This window comes from Etheostoma spectabile, chromosome 24, assembly GCF_008692095.1.
Source record: "Etheostoma spectabile isolate EspeVRDwgs_2016 chromosome 24, UIUC_Espe_1.0, whole genome shotgun sequence".
NCBI lineage: Eukaryota > Metazoa > Chordata > Actinopteri > Perciformes > Percidae > Etheostoma > Etheostoma spectabile.
In genome coordinates this window covers 5,714,828-5,731,494 of record NC_045756.1, presented here as the reverse complement: position 1 = coordinate 5,731,494, position 16,667 = coordinate 5,714,828, and the positions used below count along the sequence as shown (strand labels likewise).

General features: G+C 40.3%; 1 protein-coding gene across 1 annotated transcript in view; it reads left to right on the top strand.

The window, feature by feature from the left end:
- The first annotated feature begins 15,796 nt into the window (after window positions 1–15,796).
- The window catches only part of LOC116673994 (E3 ubiquitin-protein ligase Midline-1), a 51,776-nt gene continuing 50,905 nt past the window's right edge, over window positions 15,797–16,667 (top strand). The window contains exon 1 of the mRNA XM_032506454.1: window positions 15,797–15,922. The gene's annotated coding sequence lies outside the window, so the exon portion shown is untranslated. The remainder of the gene's footprint in view (window positions 15,923–16,667) is intronic.

Here is a 16,667-nt window from a genome sequence, read left to right as displayed (position 1 = left end):
GGGGGTGTCTGCCTTTGCTTCTGTTTGGAGGGGAAACTTACTGACATTTTCATTGTCCCAGAGCCAGCCAGCCAGCCGGGCTTGTGTTTATAAAGCCTGAGGAAATTGCACAAAAATGCATATGCCTGCAGTAAAAATTTGGGTTTGTGAGAATGTGTTTAACAGATTCATATATACAGTGTAATATAAGCACGCTTCTATTTTTTTTTACAATAGGAAATTAGTCTGACAGAAACATGCAGAGATGCCCATGCCATACACAGGGGGCATATTAATATTTCACTGGAGAACTGTGTGTCGCCTTTTCTCCACTTCTTCCATCCATCTTTTCCAAACCTTCATTTTCCCTTTTAATTTTTCTTTTTCACCAAGTGTCTTCCTCCACGTTCTCACAGAACGAGCAAAAAAAAAAAAATCCTTATGAATTACTTCTAATTCTAAAAGGTATAGAAGCCACAGTTTCCTGTCTAGTATCAAGCTTTTTTGATTATGGTCTAGCTTTACATTGGATTTTCCCCTCTGGGACATGACCTCATATATGGTCCTTTGCTGTGTTATTTTTGCCACGATTGTGGTGTGGCTGTAGAGACGCCTTAGACAGTCAGTCAGCCTGTCAGTCCAGTCGGTTATTGGCATGACATACTGTATTCGGCATGACATATGCTGCAGATATTCATTTTTCTCCAGGGAATGAACGCAAAACACTTTGTTGATCCTCTGTAACTAGCACCATCAACCGGGCAAACCTTTTGAGGGAATCTCCAGGGCATAATTTAAGTCCAATGCCAACATTCAGTGCCAGTGCAGAAAGTAAAGTAGTGTAAAAGTCAGGCTGTGCAGGTCAGGCTGGCATGTGGGAAACCAGAGTCCTTTCACAATCCAACTAATTGTGTGCCACCTACGAGCTTGAAGTTCAAGCAGTCGACGAGCTGCACTGCTGCATGCACACGTGACATGCCTGGCTCTCAGTATCATTTACCAATTACACTTTGTCATTATGGCGGTCAATTGAAGTTAAAGTTAAAACCAACAATTTTATTTTCCTTTGTGTTGAGCATTAAAGCCCATGGGGACACTAGCAGCAGGAGTCTTTTGGGATTTCAAAACATATTCCACCAGTGCCTTTCAGTTTAATCGCTAGCTTGCACACTGCACATTACGAACCACTTTGTATATGTCTCTGGTAATCAATATTGCCTTGCTGGAATCCAGATCATCTGTAAAGAAACAATCAATCTATCAAGAAAACATGTTTCTTAATTCAAAATAAGACAGCATCTCCCACAAATTACCTTCAAACGCCATGCACAGCACCATCAAATTACAGTTTACAGTCCTCAGTGACATATCTCTGGGGACTTCAACAGGGAAGTAGAATATATCTACTGTATATTCTGATACAATCACTTTAAAGTCACTTTAATTCATCCAAGAAGCATCAAGCTGCATACCTCTTTCTGTATCCTCTTTTACAAAAAAGACCTGGCCTTGGATAGTAGCTTTTGAAAGAACCCACCGGATAAAGTGTTGAATGCAATCATACCAGAATTGTGCAGCTTTTAAGGAACTACAGGGTGACAGTGTTTATACACACGCATCTTTAAGCTATTCCTTGCCTTTTTCTTCAGGACAGCATTTTGTCCTTGGTCAATGAATGACAGGACAGCAGAGCTAATTTAAGTATGTAGTCCCACTGTATACAAACCCAGTTTGCTAAAAGGCACATGCGTTTTTTTCTGTTTGCACCAAGTTGCTTTAAAAACCTCCAGCTTGTAATACCTTAAGAGCATTACAAGACAACTGCTGCATTATTCATTCCCCCATATGAATCAAAGCAAAAGTTGTATGATCAATGTTAAATAAAATCCTACTCCTTTACTTTGTCAATTTTGCCTGAAGTAGTCCAGTTTTAAATTCTTCATGTCCTCAGCGTGGGTGGAGCAGGGTGTGTCGACATCTGCAGTCTTCCACCGAGTCAGAAACGACAGTGAAACTTCCAGTCGTTTTTATTTACCTGACAGCGTGCAACTTTCTTATTGTTTACCATCATCACCACCATTTAGAATGTCAACTGCTGATGGAAATCCAATGATCATTTGGTCACAGTTTAAGAGGTAAACCCACTGCTTTCAAGTCACATCTGCCAACAATTCATGTCCAACATGCTTTTTCCCCAGGACCTCAGTGGGTTGCGTCATTCTGTATCGGTTTTATGTTTTAAGTACTAGCAATGAATGAGACACTGTCTTTGTGGACTCCCACAGAGTGTGCAATTTCATGCAAATGTGTACTTTTCTGTGATAGTTCAAGCTTTTACTTAGCTGAATTATACATGCTGAGACAAAACGTTCTTGGATAGAATTACAGTGAAGGTTTTCCTGTTTTCTAGGTCATGAAGCTGACTATTGAGTTAACATTACAGACAACGTATTTTTCTGCTTTGTGTTGTGATACAATACATCGGATCATGTTCATGTGGGTAGTACTGAATACATTAACTACTTTTGAATATTTTGTCAGCCTTGGGAAAGAGAGTCTACAGTCAACAGCTTGTGGCTGGGTGAGGCTGTGGACACAGCAGTGCTTTGAGCTAAATGCAGACATCCACTCGCAGCCATCTTTGTCAGTCAAAAACAATTGATATCTGAATGTGAATGAACGGACTCCATAGGAGGAAATGTCACTCTTATACGAGTACAGGGAATCTTAAAAGTGGCCTAATGAAAGTTCCTATTTATGCTTTTTAATGAACATTTTACTCAAGTAGATTCACAAAACGACCCTAGGTTGCATTTTGGCAAGAGTTACGCTTTAAGCTCCGAGCAGCAATTCCGTGCAAATATTGGATTACAATTTGTTTTTCAGGTATTTGGTCCTAAACCAAAGTATTGGACACCTAATGTTGACCAGATGTAAATGGAAAGTGTAAGGATTACCAAAGTTCTGAGACGTGCTCACGTGTTCACCATTTACTCATCAAACAATGCCATCCCTAGAGCAAGTAAGACCACTAACATGGCTAAAACCAAACGTTATCCCCCTTCCATCCAAACTACTGTCTCAGACAGCCAAACTGCCCTTTACTCTAGTCATGTAAAGGGCAGTCATTTCGAACAATTTAAAAGTCATCTCACATTTATGCTGGTCACGCCACACTGTTAACTTTTCTGCGACCTGTGTCAAATATGCTGGTAAGTATCTGCTCTGATTCATATGGTTTTTTAGTAAGAGACACAGAGTGTTGCCAATAACTGACATCTGAAATTTACTGATATTCCCCTCATGCTTAAGACTCTACATGTGTAGACAGAAGATGACTACTGGAAAGTTGGAGCACATGAAATTTGTTAGACTTGCCAAAAAAATGATAGCCACAGGCTTCTGCAAATACAGTGGAAAAAGTGACTAACGTGGTGTGTGTTTGCCCAAAGAACCAAAGATCTCAATCCCATATCAGGATCAGTCCCAAAAAATGATTATGTCCTCAAAAGCAAAAAAGTCTGGTCTAATCATGGATAGGTTTCATTTAAAGATTTTACCTTTCAGTTGTTCTGTAATAGTTCATCTTTCACAGATTGGAAGTGTTTGAGGGGAAAAGCTTTGCATGATATCCTTTGTACTGTGGGTCCACATGCTTCAGAGGAGCAGAGCACCATGGTATTTTGTTGGTTAGTGAAACAAACAGATGTTTTGCCTCACTACAAACAGATCTGTACATCAAATCCACATTTACTAAGTTGTGCATTTACTTCAAACGAGCCGCCTCTGTCCTTTTGAAAACGTGACATTGCATGTGTGTTTTCATCTTCATTAGCGGTGGGAACAGCATATTGTACTGTGGTAAAAGACCTGCATGTCTGGAGAAATGCAACGTGTTTGGGCACCCCATCTGCTGAAAAGATTTGCATACAAAATAGAAGCTCATTAAATCAACACTTGCAAGAGGATTTTTAGCAAACTTAGTGGGGGAACTAATTTCGGGTTTCCATAAAGTGTCCTTTAAATAACCTGCTAGTCATGTTTTGAAGGTATTTTTAGTTTTTTTTTTAAGATTTAGAATTCAACTGCTTAATGTTGATGGTGTGAAGCTTTAGTTCAACTATGTTTCACTTTATACCTCCTCTGGTCAGTTTGTGCAGCATTAAAGAAAAACACAAAGGGGTTATGGGTAAAAAATGGTTTGACATGTCACATGTGTTCTACTATTATGAGCATCAGAGAGTTTGCAAATGACCTCAGAGAGCCAGTAACATGAGTCAAATTTAACAACTTAGTGTTTCATCTACACAGTTTTCACTGTAAAGGAAAGGACTTTGGTATTGCCAGATGAGTGTCAACTTAACTGCAAGCTAGCTAACTAGCCAGCTGTCCACTGGTTGGTTGGCTGGCTCGCTTGCTTGCTTGTTCTGCCGTGCTATCATGCTGCATTGGGTATAGAAAATGATCCTAACAGCGGGCTGGGTCGGACCGCTGACCCGCTGCATCTCTCCTCCTCAATCACCACCACTATTGTGACAATCTCCCGAGCTGCGCCATCCGCTCTCCTACCAGCGAGCTGTGGGACACTTTACGGCCCCACTGTCATGTGTTGTCACCCTGACAGTCTCGCTCTGAGAAAAGGTTAACCATAGTCCTCCTAGTTTGACCCGAGTTTAAAATGCCAACATAAAGTAAAGCCCAAGGCAAGGAATATCCGGCCTTGATGAGTGAAATCAGGCGGACTTTTCGGCGGTAAAGGCACAAACCCGGAAGTGGAACGTCAAGGATACAGACTATGATAATGACAACTAACAATCAGCATTTTGTTTTACAAACAGCTCAATATCGATATTCTTTCCAACTCTATTTCTATAGCTAGGACCAAAGGAAATTAAGCGCCTCACAAACAAGTCCACTGAGTTGGAATAAAAAGAAGTCAACTGAGTTGAAATGAAGTAGGTAAGACACCATCCATCCCAAATTTCCATTTTCAGTCACAGGAGTGAAAATAGGTGGAAAAGGTAGGAAGAGAATAATGGACAATTAAGTTTTTATCTCTAAAAAGGGCAAAGTTAGCACATAGGTAGTGCCATTTAAAGAAAAAAAACCTTAAAATTAAATTTCTCCAAGGTATCAATGTGACAGAGAGCACTACAATCTCCAATTTAATAATAAAACTATGCACAGTCACTGGTTTTACACTTTAAGTGACAAAACCAAACTCCTTTCATTCAACACTCACTTTCTAAACTGTATTTACTCGTTGATGTTTGGCCCTGTCATTCCTCACCTGATCTGAAAACAAGTCAAACAACCGACAGAACCAACTAAGTGTTGTACTGCTCACTGAGTGAGACCTTTAAGATTGTTCAGTGCTAGTGCCGCTGCCGAATGAAAAGAAAGAAGAAAAAAACAAGCGCTGAAGAAGTCTTTAAGATTTCATGTAGCTTCTGAGAGCCTTTCATTCCATCTCCAAGCGTGATTTTTCCGATTCATCTGACAGACCTTAATGCTTCCTAAGAGCCAAAGGCTGCATTGTTCAGAGGACCTGCTTGGTAAAAGTAAAAATATAGACTTATACAGATGTAGAAATACAGTACAAGAATCAGAGAGCATAAAATATACATGAAGGAGAGTGGAGCCTGTGGTTTGCCTTTTTATTTGAAAAGCTCTCAACACGATCTCAATTGGGAATTTAGAGGAGGATGATAAAGCAAATATAGAAATGCTATTTTATGCTATGGGGTAACAGAACAACTTTATGTTTTTCATTACAGAAACAAAGACTCGACTGTTTGGTGCAGTTGTATTCAGAAGATGCATAATGGCAAAATATAATGATTATATCTGTAAATATTAAGAAAAGGGTTGACTTCAAAACTAATCCTGCTGTCCAGATTTATAACCTCCAAAAGGCTGAGTGACAAGCTTGAAGAAAACGAACTGTAATTGCATAATAAATTGAGATTTAAACAAACACAAGTTGCCTCCTCTTGCAAATTAAAAATTCACAGACATACAGAAATACACACATGCCCCATTTGTACTCGGTGTTTGCAAAGCGGTTGACTGACTGCATGCTAAAAGCAGGTGAGAGGACAAAATTCAGCACACGCAATGGAAAACAGATGTTGGTATACCGCGAGGTTGCAAGACCAATTATCCTCTCAACGTGTGTCGACAGTGCCACACTTGTAAAGCGCATAAACTCATGTATGCGGAAGCAAGATTATGACAAATTGAATAATATGTATTTGTGACCACACAGAGAGACATACATGGACTGCCCGGCCACCAACCATGAACACCGTTTATTTTCTTTTTGTCTCTGTGTGGGTGCTCGCTCTATGTTTGACCTTAGAACCATTCTCTTTACAGCCATGGGGAGCAATCCTCTAGACGCTAACCTTCTACTGGTGACTGCATGGATCAATGTATCCTCAAAACAACCTTAAGGACTGGTGTGTGTGTGTGTGTGTGTGTGTGTCCGTCCGGGCAAGGATTTCTGTCTGGATTATGTTGAATAAATGAGCTGCCCGTATTTTTAACCCTTTGTGTCTGTCTGACTGCATGATTTTGTTAAAGTTTTTTCAGGAGATCAATATCTGGAATTTCCAGATTTTTGGTCCTGTTTGCACATTAGCTTTTAGTGTAATAAGGACCACCTTGGCTGAAGATCACACAAGAACCTTCCTATTAATGCCATACGTGTATGTCCAGTGTAAAGGGTGGATTTTCTTCTGGCTTGCTGATGGATTGATCCCAGATTTGCCTTCTCATTTTGTTCCAGTGGAAAGATAAATGCGTGTGCAACTATTCATGTCTGTTCTGATGTAGGACGTATGGATTAAATGCAAATTCTTTAGTCAAAACCACACATTTGTAAGAAAGAATGGCTTGCAGTTTGTCATTTTCATCAGATCTGGGTTAGATCGGTAAAATTTAAATAACACAGTACAAACAATATGACGCTCAGCAAAGTAATTCACCAAATATATATTGGCACTGGCCTTGAAAACCAATTTCAGTCAAACCCTACTTCAGATTAATAAAACTATATTGTATGACATATATAGTTCTTTGTCTAAAATCTTGAATTACCAAGTTATAAATTACCGAGACATTTGATACTGTATATTGTGAGTTTTCTTTAGTCTACAGTAGGTCGTGATTTTTGCTAATTAACCTCGTTACACTTTGAACTGTCCTATGGGACCCTGAGCCATCTATGAGCCACAGACGTCGTGCTAATAACCCTCAGTTTTAGAAAGAAATCCCAAAGAGGGGCGACCATTTTGGAAGCAACATCATCAGTTAAACACTGACATTTGAGAAGGATAAGCAGACTCCCAGAGGAACGTGGAGGAGTTGGAGCCACAATCTGACACACCAGCATTTACACCACTCTTTGTCAGTGAGACAGTTTTTTTTTTTTTTTAGATCATGCTGTAGCGCCACAAATTAGCAAATAAGTTATTTCATACACCATATTGTCAAAAATGTAACACATTTTCAGTTTTGTTGCTTCTTTCTTGCCTACAAACGATTCTTGCACGTTTATAAAGTCCTAAAGGAAAGGTTTTGTCAGAACTCCACTTGCTGAATTCTTCATGTGCTATTTACTTTGTGCTGTAATTATTCATAAACTTTAAGTACAGAGGCCAAATTTGACTTTTCTAAATGCAAATCAGGTCGGGGGCCGTGAGGGGATTGTGCTGAGCCACTCAAATGAGAAAAGGGGAACAAAGAGCAAAAGGAGTCACCCATTTTTTTTTTTTTTTTTTTTTTTTTTTTAATTGTGTTGGTTCTTGCAGTTGCCCTTTAGAAAAGTCAGTGGACTTAATTAAATTACCACGCACGCTTGCTCAGAGGAGAGAGCAGTAGGATACAGCCCTGTAAAACAGAGCCTTGCAATCATGCAATCCCATATCTAATGAGAGCCACAGGGATGCTCAAAGGTCTTTAAGTGTCCTTCACATACTATTATAATATTTTTGATCTTTGGCAAACGGAAGCACTCCAGCACAGCTAGTGTCTTATATGTGAAGGCTAGCGTCCGAGCTCTTGCACACGGGTTTCAAAACAACAGTGACTTAAAGGTACAATACGTAATACCGACAGCTAGAGTTTAAAATTGTTACTGCAGTACAAATTCAAAACACTGGAGAGAGTAGTCTCCCTCCTCCCTGAAGTTCATGGAGGTCACCAGGCTGAGACCACAGCATGTTGCTAGATGCTTATCTCACATAGCCAGACATTACACAGCACAGCGGAGTAGCTAACCTTAGAGGCTGGCTATACTGACAGTCATAAAAGCCCATGATCACGCAGAGCTAGTATGTACTCAACTGGCAGACACACTTCCTCAGCTTATAATTACAGTAGGAACCGCTAAAAATTCCACAACCTTTTCCACACGATTGAAATACAGATAGAAGTACAGCAACAATCACTAAAACACACTGCTTACTCCGAGGCCTCTCTTCCCAATTTACAGCCCCTCCCCGGCTTAAAATAACTCACTGCTGACCGCTATGGCCGCTGAACACGCTGCATGTTGTAAACAGCCGTGGCCCAATCAGGATAACTTTACTGGGCTGTGTCTCAATTGTTTTTGCACGAATGTTGAAATGACATACAATGCCTGTTCCCAATAACTGTGATAAATTAACCCAAAGCCAATGCTTACCTGTTTAGGAGGAGTTTAGCCAACTAAGCGTCTTTTTGGCCTCTAAACTGTCTCAATCTTTCAAATTCATCTCCAATACTTACCCGGGTTTGTAACCCGTCTCTGGTCTCACAGCTGTACGGAACATGCTGTTTTTTTTTTTTTTTTTAGTTTGGGTAGAATCCATCTCTGTTGATCCTGTTTGTTTGTTTGCTGCTTTCATGGCTGTACTAACGTTACAGCTGTGGTGAGCTGGGTTTACGGTTTTACAGGTATACATAGCTGGCTACCCGGCCTGGCTGTCAAAGTGGGCAGTTGATAACACACAGGCCAAAACACAAACTGAAATTTTGTCACGGAAGATAAGATAAGATTTTGTAAGATAGTCTTTCAACTTAGTTTTCTTAAAATCTGGTGATGCATCGGGGGTAATATTTATTACAGTAAATATATTACATATTGGACCTTTAACACAACCCCAGCTGATGGGAGATATACTGCCAATGCTATCAGCCCTCCCAGCCACTCTCATATATAGTGCCCTTTAGACCCTCTGGGCCCTTTGTATTAAAGACTTGAGTTTTCCAGGTCAGCTCACTTGTTTGCTTCCCACAGCTGAGTACCGCTGCCTACTGTTAGCACAGCATATACAGTATTATTAAAAGGTGGTCCATGGGTCAAGGGAGTTGTGCAGGAGAAGCTGGCATAGAGCTGTAATAGCTCCAGACATGTGTGCCCCTTCCCTCACACATGCTCCAAAGCCTGGAGGTATCACCCAAAGTCTAGAAGGCTTAGGGCAGGGGCAGATGCATGCAGACTAATAAAGCAAGTGGAAAAGCCCCAGAAGACTGTGCATGGAGAGGCAGAGCGTTAATGCCAGTTTCTGTAGTTTTGTTGCATTACGTTGCTTGGGAAGAACAATGCACTGAAACATGAGGAGAGAGCAAAAATGCCAAAACATCCAGGACATGGAGAGGTCAGGACATTACACAAATTCTCTTTGAGCAACCCAGTCTCACAGCAGTTCGTGAAATGGTCACATTATTTAATCTATTTGCGTACTAGGACACATGCATGCCACTTTTTAGTGCTGGTGGACATGAATTTTAAACTAATGTTTTGCAGTCGAAGCATGTTTTGTGATCACAGCACAACTACGATAATGAGTAATATGAAAAGCCCAAAATCTGCGCAGGGGACGTTGGTTGGTTGGGGTGGATGGGTCAAACAGCACAGGACTTTCACCCCGGCGACCAGGGATTGTGTCTCCCGCGTTTGGCGTTTTATTTCCCTGTTGTTACGTCCTCCCCAGAGACCACGGAACGTGTCCCAGCGCACAAAGAAAAAGAAGATGAACGTGTCCATGTACACAAATCAATAGATTTAAAATAACGTGACCATTTGACTAACTGCCGTGTGACTGCGTTGCTTTGAGTTAGCACCCAACCGCTTATGACTGCTTATGTATTGTTACCCAATTTGACTTCTTTATGCCACCATTTTGTTTAAGTAGTAGAGTGCAATGGGTATTTATAGATCAACATATGGGCTTTGAATTAAATTGTGTTCTGTGAAATCCTCCAGGCTTACACATATCATTACACAATATTGCATCACCGGATTCCTAAGGTTTTCAGCGTTATACAATACAATTTGACACGTTGCACTAAGAGCAAGTAGGTCACCCATGTATTGTTACATATGCTACAGGCTACACAGATCTGGGGAATTGGTCATATTTTCCACTTGATATGATTACGTAGCTGTGATGCTTACTTCCTGAGGACATTGCGACTTTTGTGTCTCCCAGCTATCATGGCCTTTGACTCCTGCTGATTTCCTCAAGTTATTTAAGGAATACCCTTGTGGGAAAGAGTAAGGGAAACGGAGAAAATTGTCAATGTTGCGGATCATGGTCCATCTGCCTTAATAGAACGTTTCATGTAAAGCATCTCCTTTTTTGTTCCCACAATTCTCCAGAAAAAAAATATTTACAAACATTTAATTTCCTTTTTGACTTCCTCCACCCAGCAACCCTCTGGCCATGGCGCTCTGATGGCTCTGCAGTCAGCCATGTTCTGGCTCGTCGTATAGAAAAGGATATTGGTCCCGCTGATTCAGTATGTGAAATATTCATGAAAGGACTAAGTGGCAGGGCATAATGTAACCCTTCCACATTTTACTGTACATGTGTATGACACTAACAAATTGTAATTATGTAATTACTATGCGTAATGTAACTAATTTACTCATGCTCTGCAGACAGAAAAAGGAATATACATCTATGGTGCAATATTGTATTTTATGTTTACCTTTTCATTTTTGCTGCAAGAAGGTGAACAGTAAACATAAAAATAAAATTGAAACAAATGAATCTGTGCTAAAAACAAAAATGTTGGCCACCTGTCACCACCATGCTCTCTCTTTACCCACCCCCTCCCCTCTGAGCCAACATTTGGCTCTCCTGCTGTTAATGGTGATGTTTTTTTTTATGATGCTGTTTGAAATTGGGAGTTTCATTAGGGAGAGGAAGTGGTAACTAGGGCATAATGTTGACAACTGTGACCCGTTTGACTCATCAACAACGTCTCCAAATACCAGTAATGTGGTATTTTTTGCCTTTTCCTACTGTACAGATGGGCTAAATGGGTCAACAGACGGTGGGTGGGTGTCAGTGATTCCCTTCTGGTGCAGAGCTGACCTCCTGCCTGTGGAGATTCAGCAGAGAAACCAAAGTCTGCTGACGCCCACTTCCAAGCAGCCTTGACCTGTTTGTTTCACTTTCAAACTGTATACAGTACAGTACACAGCCAGAATCTGTGTGCACAGTGTGCCGGCACTGAAATAAACTCACTTTGCAACATATTGATCCCATTATTTATTCTCTTTGATGTCCAGTACTTTTGGAGGTTATAAACTAAACTCCTGCTGTATGAGGGCACATCTGCACCTTGAAGCAGCAAGGTAACACTTAAATACCCAGAAGTTACTTAACAAGATGTCATTAAACTGCACCTTCATTCTTAGAGTTTCTTCTTGTTGGCTGGGGGCAGTTAATGTGGCAGAGGTCCAACTTTTGTTATAAAAAAAAAAAAAAAGTTTAGTTTTGCCCTTTAGATTGTGTCCACACTATGTTGGCTATATCTAAAAACAAGGCTTTTACAGGGTTAGGGTTACATGCTGTACCTTAGTGTAACAAATGCCTGATTAGAAAAGTTTGCAAGTTTTGCTAGTCTGAATGTGAACATTTTGTGAACAAACTACATTTATTTTATTAGATTGTTTGCAACTACAAAGGAATAATATGATCTACAGTATGTTTTGGTACAGTAGCGCAGGAGTTCCTGTTGGCCTTGGTAAAAAGTAGCTCATGGATGCAGCCAGACTTTTCAAGAAACCAAATCACCCTAATTGGACAAATTTCCAAGTTTGAATATTTTTTATTTTGTCAGTCAATGTTCTACGGTCTATATTTTTGGTAAATTTAATATCCTAAGGTAAAGGTGTAAATGCTGGTTCAAAGCCGCATCCACAGTGCTTGGTGAAGAACAACTGACTCCTTATTTTATATATTTATGAATATAATGACTCCAGCAGCCCTAAGGTTGCATTAAGAGCGACAATCAGGGATGCTGCAGCCATCACTTGTTACTTAGATGCAGAAATGTATAAAGACATGTAATCATACCAGGGAAGTCGTGATTATTTGGAGTGCATCTTTACTGCTATTACACTTGGATGCCAGCAGACAAACATTTTACAGGAATATCTTGTTGTACTCTGGCTTTTGATATTTTTTCCCCCCTCCATTTCCCTCTTTACCCAGAACTGGACATGTGACAAAAGTTTAAACTGCAACAACCTGACACAGATGGTACACTGGTAAGAGAATTAAAGCAAATGCCCCACTCACCTCTAGGTAGAATTAATGGAAGACACAAGGAGGTCTTTTGTTGTATGTTCCATTCCAGCAAAATAAGGATTAAAGCATGAAAAAAAGGCCATACGTTGGCATGGAACATATTAGGACTAATGGTTGAGCTCTGGGGAGGTATTGAGACAGCTGAAACTCACACAAAGACAAAAGCAATACAGCTTTGAAATGTCTCCAAATGTCTCGTGGAAGCTACACTGTAAATTGTCTATTCTGCCCTCAATAAGCACTCACGCTCTTTTAGCATTGTTTATAGTAGACAAGAACAGCCCTTATTAATGCAGTGTGCAACAAGAGGGCTATTTTGGTAAGTAACCCTTTCAGCATAAACACAAAATTGGATGCACATGAATAACCGAACTAGGATTATACACATTGAAAACAAAAGGCCTTCTCCTGGGTGGATTGTGAGATTATCCTACCACTTCTCAAGCAAGCCAGCACATCTCAAGATTATCTCCCTACATGTCCATAGGCATGAGGGAGAGAAGATACGGACATGAAAACCAGCTCTACATCCTCTGTAATCTTTGGCTATGAAATAGCCGTCTCTTAAAAGCACAGCACATTCAATATTCACTTTAATCTGTCTTTCTTTTCCTTGAGCACTGAAGCCGATGATTAGGCATGTCTGCCCTCATCAGCAGGTCGTATGCTCCCTGTTAGAGCTTGACTTAGCTGCTGATCATGTTGTTAGGGGCTGGTGGAACAGCTTAGGTCATTTAAATCCTAACCACTGTAAGCGGGGGGTCCAAATTGCTTTCCTTAAAGGGATGGATCGTTTTTTTTTTTTTTAAATGGGGTTGTATGAGGTGCTTATCTGTAGTCAGTGTGTATTACCTACAGTAGATGGTGGTTGGCATGCCTGCAGTTCGGAGAAGCAGTCATACCGGCACAAAAGCTAAGCAATGTACTGCTGTGGCCAGGGCCACACAGCAAAACGTATTTTTGCCAGTTTGAATGTTTGCTATATTTAGAATATTTTCACTGCTTTTCCTTGCCGTCAGACAGCTCTTTCAGCTGTTATCTATTCACTCGTTAAAGCCAGCAGACTCTAAAAGGAGTCTTGGTAGATTTGAGTGAAGATCATAGATGGATATAACAGCTTACCTTCCCTGCCGGAAAGGGCTGTGTGACGGCAAGGTAAAGCAGTAAAAATATTCTAACAATAGCGTATACTTAACTGATATTGATCAGTTTTAAGTGGGACATTTTAGGTGTCTAAAGTATGTTTTGGTGCTGCCCCCATGCTTGCTTGGCTTTCAATTTGGTGCTCCTGTCTGCTTGTCAAACTGGGGAAGTGTTGACCTCATACATACAACCCCACAAAAAATCCTAACTATCCCATTAACTCTTTTGTCGTCTTCCCGTTGACCATGAAAAACACTTTTGTTGTCCCTATCCCAACGTTTTGCTGTTTTTTTCAAATAATTGCGTATTTTTCAAGATTTCAAAATCGCATATTTAGAAATTCTAACGCTTTTCACAACATTGTATGCTTTGTCCAACGTTTTGTCACTTTATTTTAACATCATCAGCACTTATTTCAACGTCCCATATTTCTAACAAAATTTTTGAAAACGGGTCAAACTTGACCAGAGGACAACATGGGGGTTAAGCACAATACGGCTAAAATTAATGAATCTGTTGAGTTAAACAAATGCATTCCTCTCTAAAACACATTTGTTCTGGCCATTTAATGACCATAACATGATGCAAATGAAAGATCTTCATTGTGTTAAGTTCCAGAGGGGAAGAACAGTGTGAGCCAAAAATAGATTTCTGCAACACATTGGAGAGAAATGTTTTGACATTTTTTTTGATGTCAGTGCTTTTAAGCTTGCATTTGCTCTTGCATCTGTTCTCACCATAATTGCAAGAGTTACTAAACAAATCAGAATGCCGGCTGAAGCTGAGCTGGGGTAAATGCCACAGATGAGTGTGATGGACTGAGACACCTGTCAATCAAGCAAACACTTCACTTTACTCCATACTATACTATTAAAAGAAAATCACCACCAAGACACACGTTTCACAACAACAACTGTTAATATTTGTATTTTATATTTTGAATGTTCCGATTTACCTTACTGTGGTATTAGTGGCTATTCAAAAGGTTATCATCTACTGTATTATATTTGTTTATGGTAACATTAGGGGCTTGCTTTATTGAGGAAGACATGGACATCTTTATATGCCGTGTAAATGTTGAGCTTTAGTGTCTGAGAATGGTCTACATGTTGGTTGATTCAGTGATTTTTCCTTCCCACCAAGACTAACGTTATGGAGGATTTAACATGGTTTTCTTTTCTGGCAAGAGACTGGTCACATTCACCTCAGCAGCTCTTGGGAAATCAAATGCCACATTAGTCTTTAAAAAAAACGAGTTTGAATATGCAAACTTATGATGATGATGATGATCCCGCTGCTCTGCGCTTCTGTTCCCTTAGGTGACAACCACTACAAGTTAACAGCAACTCAAAGCTGGGAAAAAATTGCAAACACTTCTGAAAATTGAGACAGTTTGCTTCAGCTCTTTAAATGAGAGAGAGAGAGAGAAATAAAATAGATATATGGTGTGTAACATTTTGTGTAATCAGCAAATGGTTGCACAGCAAGAGTCCTTCCTTTATTTGAATTAAGGCAATGTGAGTGTGTCTACAGTTCGGGACTTTCATTATAATCTGTGATGGACTTAACTGAGATGTAAAGTTGTAGCCAGCTGTTCTGTGAAAACTGTGGAAACTGGACACATGCCTCTAAAAGATTTATCTACATGTTCTAAAGGATACACCATTTTTTTAGTTCTTGTATTTTTAGGATGAGATCCCAGGTCGGTGTAATAGACCCGCCAAGATGCTGGATATCGTCTCCTGGCTCACCATCCATCTGCTCTGGATCAAACACACTGAAGGGTCCAACAAAGCTCAATGTACCACCTAATATAAGCATGAGTTTCCCCAACCACTGGACAAAGCACTTGCAGCGCTGGTTTCCACAGACCGCTTCACGCTCGCCTGAGCCTGAACACATGACAAGTAAAACCCGAAGGCAAGGGTGGGGGGGGGGGAAGCTGAACAGGAGGAGAAGGAGGAGGGGAGATGCAAGAAGAGATCCCAAGAGTTTTGATTTGCGAGTACGCTGTGTGTGTGGATGCATGAATGTGCGTCCTCTCTCACCTTTCTTTTCCATCTCTATTACTCTCTTTTTTCCCCCCGACTTTCTCTACATCTCTCTCTCTCTCTCTCCTCCTGTTCAAGGTTACTCACTATTGTTTTTCTCAGACTGGAATCACTGCACGCTTCTCTTTTCTGTCGGAGGACCATGTGAGGCTCTTGAATGTAAGTGCCTCCTTTGTTGCTTAATTCACTTTCATTGGGACCATTCCTTTAGAAGCAATAGGTTTAGGCTCTTTCTCTTTTTCTTCCTCGGAGCACATGCACAATGGGATGTCATACATTGGTCGGGATTGGGTGGGGGGTGTGTGGGGGGCTTGATTGCTCATGTGGTCCAAGTGTGGGAGTTGAATGCACGTGTCTGCTGCTGTCATTGTCTCAGCGCAGCTTTTGCACAGCTTTGTCTTTAGTTTTAAACTCGATTCGCTGCCATGTGTTAGTCGTGGAATTTTGGTTGGCTTTGTATTTAACCTTGACCTCAAAATGTTTCATCATAGGTCTGCTAGATCTTTCATTTAAACCGGAGAGAGACTGATGAAAATAAAAAAATATTTTCTTTAGTTGCCAACAAAATCAATAGTTTATATAAATATAATAACTAAATTAGGGACTTGCTTCATTACTATTGCAGTTGTTGTACACAAATCTAAGGTTCTAAAATACAAGTGTATGTGTCCACATGAAGCCCCTGCACTTTAACAATCTAGTTGCATTTTATGTGTACCCGTGTAGTAGTTATTGGGCCATATACGGTAGCTAATGAACTATTAACTACAGCTAATAACTACTGCCAAGGTGGGTTTTCATTTTTTAGCTGCTTGAAACATTTCAACCGAGCAAAATTGAGGACTGTCTGTTCTGTGCTCCATGTTCAATTTGCAGAATGCCATGTTTATGTTTTACCACTAGC